Raw genomic sequence first — 12,063 nt, 5'->3', positions numbered from 1 at the left:
TGTACGATTGCTAATCTTCTACATTTAAGGTTTGTCTTCTGGCCCAGATGGTTGTCTATCTTGGTGAATGTTCCATGTGAACTTGAGGAAAAAAATGTGTATTACTGTTTTGGGATGAAGTGGTCTCTAGATATCCATTATATCCAGTTGATTGCCAGTGTTGAGTTCAAGCACTTGGAAGGGGAAAAGGAAGAGAAGATGAGAGGGAACGGGGAGGGAAGGAGGGAGGAAGGAACTCAGAAGGAGATGAGCCCTCGTGGTAGAGGACTAGAATGCCAGGTTGAGGACTTAAGTCAGCAAATTCAGACCCTGAAGTTTCTTTGAAAGAGTAGAATAACCTCATATAAGCAGAAATGGGTGTATTAAAAAAGAGATTTTCTATTGTACTTTGGGACTTCCCTGGTGGCTCAGATAGTAATGAATCTGCCTGAAATGTGAGAAACCCAGGTTTGATCCCTGGGCCAGGAAGATCCCCTGGAGAAGGGAATGACAACCTACTCCAGTATTCTTGCCTGGAGAATCCCATGGACAGAGGAGCCTGGGGGCTACTGTCCATGGGGTCACAAAAAGTTGGACGAGACAGCAGCGAACACTTTCACTCACTGTACTTTGAACCTCTGTTTCATTTCTGTTTAAAATGCCTGATTTAATTCTTGCACAGTAATATTTAAAAATCATATAATAGCAAAATTCCCAAATCCTATAAAATTGTATGATAATGAAAAGCCAAGACAATTAGCAAAGAAATAATCCTTTTCCAACATTTCCCAAATTCACTCCCTCAAGTTGTTAGTACATATTAATACATACATAACTAACAATTAAAATATATTCATATATATGTATATATGGGTATATATTCCAGTAAATTTGAGAAACTCTAGGAAAACACTTCACAGGTTTTTTTACTTCAGAAATAATGTTATTTACATTTCCAAGAATGGGATCTATTTGAATCCTTCTCCCAATCACTTGACCCTGTACAATTTGTTCTTGAAATACCAGGTGACATCTTTCCTGGAGCTAGTATTCATTGGAACATCAGTTTGGAAGATCCCATTTTAGTTTACTGGCTTGTTCCTAGGAAACGAAACAGTTGGACTGATTCTGGTCACCGAATGGGAAGGTTTGAAATGGAAGAAACTTTCAGAGGCAGAATCCACCAGCTCCAAATTGCCAAAATCTTGGTATTGCTCCTAAGGAAATGCTTCCTGTGTAGAACATAAAATGTGTTGTGCAGGGAGTGATGTCATGCTTTCAGGATTCCGAAGACACACCAGGATCTTTTGTTCTCTTATGGCAATTACTTTCCATTTTAACAGCTACTTCTTGACAGCAGGCCACATAGGTTTATGTATCTTATGCAATGAGTATATTTTCAGACACTAAAAAAATAAAATAAATAACCATGATAGAAGCTTTTAAACTTTAATCAGGAATTAACTGTGCTGGTCCTTGAAATTTCAGCCTAAGAAATAAGTATAGTAATCCCTATTCTTCCACTAAAGTGAGTCAAGGAGGTGAAAGGTTTTGTAAACTAGCTTGCTCTATGCAGAAATAAATGGTATCAATCAGCAACTTTTGGTGTAAACAATACATTTAGTACCCTTATTAAACTGAGTAGCTTTATCACTGAAATAGTTTATTCACCTAAAATTGCATACGCTTTTTGACATAAATCAAAATTTCCATAGATTGTCATGGGGATTTTAAGCCACACTGTGTAGAAATGCTTAAGTATCAGGGTAATTTGTCCGTTCATCTGCAACCTCTTGAAAATAAAAACAAAAAACAAAAAATATAGAGGAAATTTTCCCCTTAAGTTTGCATTACTCACATCATCTCATAAACATCTTATGTAACCAATTCCCTCTTGCTGTTAACTCTAATTTCTTGTGGACCACATCCCTCTATAAAACCATGACTGGGGGAAAAAGGGAGAGGGTTGGAGACAATGTCCATGACACAAAATGTGGACTCATATTTGACCTAGGCACAGATTCTGAGCATTTTTATGCTACTCTGCAAATTAAAAGCATGCTGTTGACGCACTCAGTCAATAAATCGACATGGTATCTTGAATTCCTTCCCTAGTTGTCCTTTTTACTAGGGTTTCTAACAGAAATTTCCATATTTCAAACTCAACTCATTGAGACTGCCAGTCTGAACTTAATTTAATCATTGAACTACAGCCGTTGTTAAAATGTCACAGCTGAATATTAGAAACTGGTGCTAGAAGATAGCTCAGTTCGCTGGCACTTTTATCTGATTTCTAAAAATGTACTTGATGGGGCCTGGGGTTTTTTTTTTTTTTTTTTGGGGGGGGGGGCCTGGGGTTTTGTTTTGCCTTTTCAGAGGACTCTTGAGAAAGAAAACCTGTCAACATTAACAGCAGGAATTTAAAAACAAACTGAGCAAGACACCAAAACATGGTTTGAACCTACTAAGTGGCTAAAAAAGTAACTCATTCCCCCCTCCAAAAAAAAAAAGAGTAATTAGAAAATAAACTTCAATCAAGGCTTAATCTATATGTTTTTTAAAGCTAGGAAAATAAAACCAGAAGATCCAAATATTTTGCAAACACAACCTAGACAGTTCATTTGCTTCAAGTCCCTGATTTATAGACATTATAAACAATTGGGCAAAGTAATAGACCGCTGGAGCATCTTCAAAAGAATGGTGCAAATAGCAGGAAGAAAATTAATAAGCAACAGATGCACACATGAGCGTTCTGTGTAACTGGCTGTGAGGACGGCATGTGCTGTTTTGTTTGAGCTTGTGTCTCGTTAACACATGCAGTATCTGTGCCTGCAGACATCACACAAAAGAACCACCATCACCAGAGGCTTGGATTTTATCAGTGACTATAATTTTAACAGAAGTGAGAAAGACAAGTACTCAGAATAAGAAACTATATTTCTCCTCTCAACACAGTACCCCTCTTCCTTCAAAAACAAACAAGTTATGGGTAAGAAAAAGCAATGATTTGCCAGGAATCCACTGATGCTTGCAGTCATGAGGCAGTTTTTAAATGTGCAAATCAGTTCCATCCACTGCTTCACCTTTGTTTCAAAGCATTTGTTTCTGATGTACTGAGGGGAATTTTTGAAACAAAAATCTCCTCATTAATTCAGAATAGACTCTCTGCCCAAACTTTCACCTTTTCCATGTCCAGTCACTTATAACAGCAATATAGAACTAAGAGAGAAGCAGTTTGGGTTGAAAAAAAAAATCAGATAGAATATGTTTGTCTCCATTTTCCAAAAAAAATTTGAAGATTGCTGTATTTTTATTTTTCATTCATAAATTCTAAAAATACACAGTTAAGTGCCAACTGGACACTAGATGCCTGGAACTGAGGGCATGATTATGAGGATGAGGAACGCAGCTCTTATTTTCACCAAACCTGAAGTCCAGCAAATAAAAACCTAAAGAAAGTTATATTCAATAGAGGTAAAGATACAACTTGGCACTTATTTAAAGTGTACATAATGTATGTATATATTCAGTAAACTAGTCTGACATCCACTTACCAAATAGTCTTACTAATTCATTTAATGGACCCATTCAAATATTCACACATCATTTATTCAGCAAACATATATTCTTACACTGTGCCCAGATGCCAGCAACCTGAGCTAACTATAAAAAGGCAAGTATACCATTGCTTTGAAAAGCTCAGGTCAACTAAGCAAGACAGACAAGCAAATGAGTACTAACACCACGTGGTAAGTGCCAAGCACATAGTAGGTGCTGAAAAGGAAACACATTCTTGCTGTAACAGAAGTGAGACGGAAGGGCTATGTGGCTACAGAAGAGTTGACTAATTCTGCCTGATGGAACTGGCAGAGTTTCCCCAGAGGAGGTGGCATCTAACTCGGTTTTTAAAGGAAAAATACACATTTCCCAGATGGCGAAGAGTAAAGAGGCTGTTCTGGGAAGAGGCAAGATCACGGGACAGGCTAGGAGATCCCACTAAAAATGTGTCAAGGAATCACTCATGCCCAATCTCAGACTCTCTTTGTGTGAAATTCTACTTCAGATGGGTTTACTCTGTATGCTAAGTCCTCAGGGGAACTGGGGTTTCTGTGCACATAAATTTAAGGTTCTTCCTGCTGGAGATAATTAGAGAACTAGGAAGCTAGAAATCGGAGAGGAAGTGGCAATAAATCATGAGGCAGAGGAAAAAAGAGAGGCCATGCAATAAAACTGTAGGAGAGAGAAAGGAAGCCCAGGGAGAGCTAATCCCAAGCCTTGTTACTGCACTTCTTGGTTTATGGGCAGAAATATCCCTGAGGCTTTGGATGGGGAGCGACATTGTTACTCAGGGATCATGTTCAAAATTAGTACCATTCAGCCCTGCATTGGGAAATGGAGCTTGAGAAATAAGAACTACCCCAAGCTTGTTTTCCAGTGCAGGCATGCCTGTGAATGTCTGCAGAAATACAGTGAAACCAACGGTGATGAAAGGTAATTTCAAGTCATAAAATCGGGCCTTGGAGATGCAGATGGCAGACAGACACAGGAAAACTTCTGCACTCTATATTAACAGCATCAAACTAAACAAGTTTATAAGGATCATATTTAAAATATGGAGAGAAGAAATACTGAAAAGTTACTGGTGATCAAAGGATGAGACTTAGATGTGTACCCATCTAATGTCATTGATCACCAAATGAAGGTACATACAATAGTGCCTTACATGGTTGCTTTTAGGGTTCTACTTTGATAAACATAAACTATACTCATCAGAATTTTGATTCTTATAATCTCATTTCCCCCAACTTTATTTTCCCCCATTGGATTGAAAGTTTCTCACATAAGGTTTACAGAAATCTAATCCTAGGTATTGAGAAAGAGACTACAGTATTATTTTCAACTAAATTCTCCACATCCCATCTGGCTACACACAGAAGACCACAGGGCGATAGCAAGAAGTAAGTCTTCTAAAGTGAAATGAACAAGTTTGAAATTTATCTCACAAGCAGTAAAAAAAAAAAAAAATCAAGAAAAAAATTCAGGTAACTTTGCCTTGAAAATAATTGTTTATTACTGCCTACTCCTCTTCACTAGTGAAGGTTTTTTTTATAATGCTATCTTTAACATATGTTGAGTCTTCAAAATGCAATCGAAATTTTGTCTTTTGTTGAGAACATATGCATTAAAGAAAGTGATACTTCATGCAAACAAGTGCAAAAAAGCCAATTTTCTAAGTATAAGCACATAAATTCTTCATCTTGAAATGTAATCTACTTTGGGACTCTTTACTTGAAAAAAAACAAAAAGCCTTTTTTTTAGCTACATGTATTACTTTTTTGACAAATAGAAATTAGGCAATCCTATTTGCCAAAGATTCAAGATCTCACTCCTGACTCACAATGCCAAGTGTGCTTAATAGATAGAAGGAAGGGAGCTGCATTCTGGCATTACACACCAATCATATGTAAACCATATACAGTAGTGATCTTCCTTTGCCAGAAACGCTCAAATCCACATGAAATCAATTAACACCATGATGACGTTACTTCCCATCTGTTCCATAGCCATCAGACACTGTGATCTTCAGTTCCTCCAGCCCTGTGCTGCTAAATGAATTACATTCTGCACTAAAGTAACTTGTTTAATTCTCATTCAGATTGTTGAAAGAAAATAAAATGTACTGGCTTACTCCTTCAGTAGTAATAATGTAAATGGAAGGGTTAATTTTAACTCCATACTGGATCTGCTTCTATGACTTTAACTCTTATTTTGCCACGCTTGTTTTTATAGGCATACATAAAGGCCTGCTTCAGGAAACCCTGCCCATCTCCCTCCTCTTGACCCTTGGGCTAGGCTGCCTTTGTTTGACTCACAGGGGGAATAGCCTGACCCTGCGCACTTGTGAAGGACTTGAGTTCTTTGTGTGGGAAATGGTGCCCTGCAATCTGTTGCTGACCAGCATGGCTCAGAAATTTCCATTTGGGGGGCTGGAATTGCAGATAGCTGTGGCATCTCTGTTTATTGATATGATAGGAGATATTCCATTTCACACCACTCATGAAACAACTGTAAGGATGTGAAACTAACACAACCTCCTGCCTAAGACTAGCCATTCTAGGAGATATTTGCAGGAATTAAATGGTCTTTTTACTTTGTTTCCTCACTTCCCCCTGTCTCCGATCCATCAAAGAATCTGGCATCCAGGCCCCAACAAGATGGTTATTTTGAGACATTACTGTGCCATCTTCTAGGTCAGCCAACTCTCTGAATAAAGCTGTATTCCTTGCCTCAACACCTTGTCTCACAGATTTATTAGCATGTCATGTGGCAAAAAGAGTGAGTTCGGACTCAGTAACAAGAGTAATTAACATTAATATTATTAACTAACTTAGAGACTGTCCATTTAAAAATATGTTTACATGTTGATTGTCTGTCCTCTTCAGTAACTCAATCAGCCAGAGTCCAGGCAAAAAACAGTGGCATTCCCAAAGTGGCTAATTCCAAGTAAGTTTAGTAAAAGACCTATTTCCAAAGAGGTGGACAGAACCAAAAAAGGGTAGTGTACCACCCCACGAACAACAAGAGTGGGAAGCTCTCACCAGAGCTAAAGAAAGAAGGCGAGAGAGAGGTGCCCAGAAGCCAGATAGTTGACTGCAAAAGAAAACTATCTAACAAGAGGTGTGGTCTTTGATAAAGGGGACAACCAACCCATGGTGACCCAGAAAGCCGGAACCAGCACTATAAATAGCACACCTTCGCATCACTGTCTCCCTCAGATCTTTTGCCGTGGCCCAAGTCATTGGCCCAAAGCAATAGAAAGCAGAAAGACAAAGAAACTTTTTTTCTTTTTTTCCCTTAATCATTTTATTTTATTTTGCAATGTTGTATTGGTTCCTACCATACAATAATGAAAATCAGCCATAATTATACATACATCCTCTCCCTCCCGAGCCTCCCACCCCGGCCCCCATCCCATCCTTCCAGGTCATCACAGAGCGCCAGACTGGGCTCCCTGCGCTACATAGCAATTTCTCACCAGCTATCCATCACGCACCTGGTAGTCCATACTGACCAGCCTCAGGGGTGAAGCAGGAAGGTGAAGGGTTGAAGACTGGATCTGCAGGAGTCAAGAGAAGACATCTAGTGCAAAGCTCCATGAGGGTGGAGATCATGCATCTTGTTGACTGTTGATCCAGAGTCTTGTCGATATCTGGCTATATTAACTCCCCAGGGATTCTGTGACAAATTACCTCAAACTGGTAACTTAAAACAACAGATGTTTATCTTCTCATGGTTCTTGAGGCTAGGAGTTTGAAACCAAGATATTGGCAGGGCTATGCTCTCCCTGAAGCCCCTAGGAGAGATTTCCCACTCCCTTGCTTCCTCCCACCTTCTAGTGGTATCCCCTGATCCTTGCGTTCCTTGCCTTGTGGCAGTATAACTCCAACCTCTGCTTCCATTATCTCATGGAGCTCTCTGTGTGTGTCTGAATTCAAATATCCTTCTTAAAAGACATCAGACTTTTTGGATTAGAGGGCCACTCTAACCCCATCTGCTGCTGCTAAGTCGCTTCAGTCATGTCCGACTCTGTGCGACCCCATAGACGGCAGCCCACCAGGCTCCCCTGTCCCTGGGATTCTCTAGGCAAGAACACTGGAGTGGGCTGCCATTTCCTAACCCCATCTAAAGTTAACTAATTATACCTACAACAATCCTGGGACTTCCCAGGTGGCTTAATGGTAAAGAATCTGCCTGCCAATTCAGAAAATGCTGGAGGCGTGTGTTCATCCCCTAGATGGAGAAGATCCCCCAGAGGAGGAAATAACAACCCATTCCAGGATTCTTGCCTGGAAAATGCCATGGACAGAGAAGACTGGTGGGCTATAGTCCATGGGGTCTCAAAGAGTCGGGCATAACTGAGCAACTGAGCAAGCAAGTATCAGCCCTATTTCCAAATCAGTTCACATTCTGAGGTACCGGGAGTTAGGATTTCAACATATCTTTTAGAAGGATACAGTTCAATCCATTCCACTAGTAGATGGTCTTCCCTGGTAGCTCAGACAGTAAAGAATCTACCTGTAATGCAGGAGACCTGGGTTCAATCTCTAGGTTGGGAAGATCCCCTGGAGAAAGGCATGACAACCCACTCCAGTATTCTTGCCCAGAGAATTCCATGGACGGTGGAGTTTGGCGGGCTACAGTCCTTGAGTTTGCAAAGAATTGGACGTCAAAGAGTTGGACAGGACTGAGTGACTAACACTTTCACTTCTGTTAGTAGGTATAGAAGTCCATGGAATAAATGGCACAGTATACCATACAATATAAAAGAAACAAGTTTATTTTTTTTTACAAACTTTGTTGCACATTTAATATTCAATACTTGCTTTGCTATACTAAAGTACAAAGGTAAGGATGTATACAGCATCTTGCCTCCTCCATAGAACACAGATCCTAGTAGAGGAAATAGTTATATAAAAAATGTCAGGCAGAGAAGTGAGCCTGGGGCAGACAGAAATCCAGACAGGCAGGTTATCAATGCTGGGCAAGTCTTACATCAGAATCATCTTAATCATAGTTATCAGGGCTCATAGGATCAGATTTCTGGGTTCTGAGAAGATCAGCAAGGCCATGGATCTGTTCTGATTTCAGAAAATTTCCTAAAGAGCAAATTAGCCTTGGGGAAAAGAGAAGTGAGAGCCACTCAGATACCAGAAATGTAATGATAAAAATAGTAATAATGATAACTTGACTCTATTTTCCACTTTATAGAGCATCTCATTACGACAACTCAAAAGTGTTGAGGAGAAGATAATAGTTACCCTATTTTACAGAGATGGGAATACTAGACCATCTGACTACCTCCTGAGAAATCTGTATACAGGCCAAGAAGCAACACTTAAAATCGGACATGGAACAACAGACTGGTTCCAAACAGGAAAAGGAATATGTCAAGGTTGCATATTGTCACCCTGCTTATTTAACTTATATGCAGAGTATGTCAGGCCAGGCTGGATCATGCCGTGTTGGCAAAGTAATGTCTCAGCTTTTTAATATGTTGTCTAGGTTGGTCATAACTTTTCTCCCAAGGAGTAAGCGTCTTTTAATTTCATGGCTGCAATCACCATCTGCAGTGATTTTGGAGCCCCCAAAAATAAAGTCTGTCACTATTTCCACTGTCTCCTCATCTATTTGCCATGAAGTGATGGGACCAGATGCCATGATCTTAGTTTTCTGAATGTTGAGCCTCAGGCCAAAGTTTTTCATTCTCGTCTTTCACTTTCTTCAAGAGGCCCTTTAGTTTTTCACTTTCTGCCATAAGGGTGGTGTCATCTGCATATCTGAGGTTATTGATATTTCTCCCAGCAATCTTGATTCCAGCTTGTGCTTCTTCCAGCCCAACATTTCTCATGATGTACTCTGCTTATAAGTTAAATAAGCAGGGTGACAATATATACTCCTTATCCTATTTGGAACCAGTCTGTTGTTCCATGTCCAGTTCTAACTGTTGCTTCCTGACCCGCATACAGATTTCTCAAGAGTCAGGTCAGGTGATTTGGTATTCCCATCTCTTTCAGAATTTTTCACAGTTTGTGGTGATCCACACAGTCAAAGGTTTTGGCATAGTCAATAAGGCAGAAGTAGATGTTTTTCTGGAACTCTCTTGCTTTTTTGATGATCCAACAGATGTTGGCAATTTGATCTCTGGTTCTTCTGCCTTTTTGATAACCAGCTTGAACATCTGGAAGTTCACAGTTCAAATATTATTGAAGCCTGGCTTGCAGAATTTTGAGCATTACTTTACTAGCTTGTTAGATGAGTGCAATTGTGTGGTAGTTTGAGCATTCTTTGACATTGCCATGAACAGTATGAAAAGATCAGAGTAGGACCAACTATAAAGTTAAACCAAGTATCCCATGTCATAGAGGCATTTGAACCTCAAAGAAAGAATATGTCCCCAAGGAGAAAGAATTAACTAAGTCTGCAGTGAGAGTTATAAAGCACTATTTATAACAGGAAATGAGGACAGTCATCATTACAAGCAAATATAAAGTCAAGGGAGTGAATATCATCTGAATATTGTAGGGCGGGGGGGAGGGGTGGGTGGGTGGAGAGGTGTTTTCCAAAATAAAAGCAAAGGCTTCTTTTCTCTAAACCTTTGGTAGATAGTTGTTAATTCTTGCTTGGCAACTGGGATACAATGAGACAGATCTGATGGCGTAAGTTCTGGGGAGAAGCCTTCTATGCATTTATATTAGGGAAGTGAGTTTGTTTTTCCTCATTGTAACCTGTCAGAAGTTGCTCTCAGACAAGATTATAGCACACTGTCATGCCCTTAACATTGAAATGGAAAAACTGAACCAAATCCATTTCAGGGGAAACCGGGACTGAACAAATTTCACAATAATGACACTCCTACAATGCATCATCTATGCGACACAAAACATGGGGTTCCATGACATTTCAGCACATTAAATTGCCTCCCACTTCCTCTGCTCTCCTTTCCACAACAGAAACACGCAAACACTCACTCACAACTGCCCTTCAACCATAACTATGTACAAATAGAAAGGAAGTGAGTGTTTGTTTTTTTTTTTTTATTAGCATTGAATTAACATTATGCTGCTTTTAGCTCTACAACATAGCGAGCAGTTTGATACTTTTGTAGATTACACACCATATAAAGTTGTTATAGTATTTTTTACTATATTCCCTGCACCATACATTACATCCTTATGACTAATTTATTTTATAATTGATAGTTTGTGTCCCTTAATTTCTTTTACCTATCTTATCCAGCCTGCGTTCCCCTCTCCTCTGGCAACTACTAACTTGTTCTCTGTATCTGTGAGTCTATTTCCGTTTTATATTTGTTTGATTTGGTCTTTAGATTCTACATATATGTGAAGATATACAGTATTTGTCCTTGTCTGACTTAGTTCACTTTATCAGACTATCCTTCAGGTGTATCTACATTGTCATGAATAGCAGGATTTCATTCTTTTTTATGCTTGAGTAATATTCCATTGTGTACTTGTTTCATCTTCTTTATCCATTCATCTATCAGTGGACACTTAGGTTCCTTTCATATCTTGACTATTGCAAATAATGCTGTAATAAACTTTGGAGTGCATACATCTTTTCAAATTAGTGCTTTCATTTTCTTCATATGAATACCCAAAAGTGGAGTTGCTGGATTTCAAATATTATTTTTACATTTACATGTAGACATGTGTGTGCGTGTGTATATAGACACAAGCATCTGTGAGGGTAAGTCTTAGCTTTCATGTTTTTGCAGATAGTAGAGCTTTTGACTAGTAGAATATTCCCAATAATGATATAGGAAAAAGAGCCACAAATAAGATGCAGGCATATTACTTGGTGAAACCAAGGAATGAGAATGAACAGAAATAAAAGAATGGTGCTTACTTCAGTGACATCACTAAAAGTGAAAAGTTACCATGAGAAGTAGATCTGTAAAATATTGCAAGTATTTGTGAAATTTTTCCTTCACCTTTTTGCAACCAATAGATACTGCTTTCAAGGTAACAGAAATAAATATTTAAAGGAAAAAAATAATGAAAGAGGACTCTTTTTAAGAATTACTTAAAAGAGAATTGATTTCTCTGTTTTTCATTTCTTTCCCTTTCCTCTTGCTCAGGTGTCTCCTAAGTAGTCACTGAAGACAGAGATTCAAGGGATATTAATGCTACAAAGGACCTAGACGTTACCCACCAACCCATTGGTTAAAGAATACTTTTTCCAAAGAATGCGTTTGTGCGTGCTCAGTCGTTTCCAACTCTTTGTGACCCCATGAACATAGCCCACCAGGCTCCTCTGCCCATGTAAATTTCTAAGAGAGAATACTGGAGTGGGTTGCCATTTCTTACTCCAGGGGATCTTCCCGATCCAGGGATCAAACATGGGTCCCCTGCATTAGCAGGCGAATTCTTTATCACTGAGCCACCTGGGAAGACCCTTGAAAAAGAATATTTTGTTCAAAATCAAGAAAAGACAGACCAATGGGAAACACTATTTTGTCTGGTTGACAACCACCTGAATCCTTTTCTCTCCAGCCTCTATCTA

This window comes from Cervus elaphus, chromosome 31 (genome assembly GCF_910594005.1).
Source record: "Cervus elaphus chromosome 31, mCerEla1.1, whole genome shotgun sequence".
NCBI lineage: Eukaryota > Metazoa > Chordata > Mammalia > Artiodactyla > Cervidae > Cervus > Cervus elaphus.
This window is presented reverse-complemented; position numbering follows the sequence as displayed.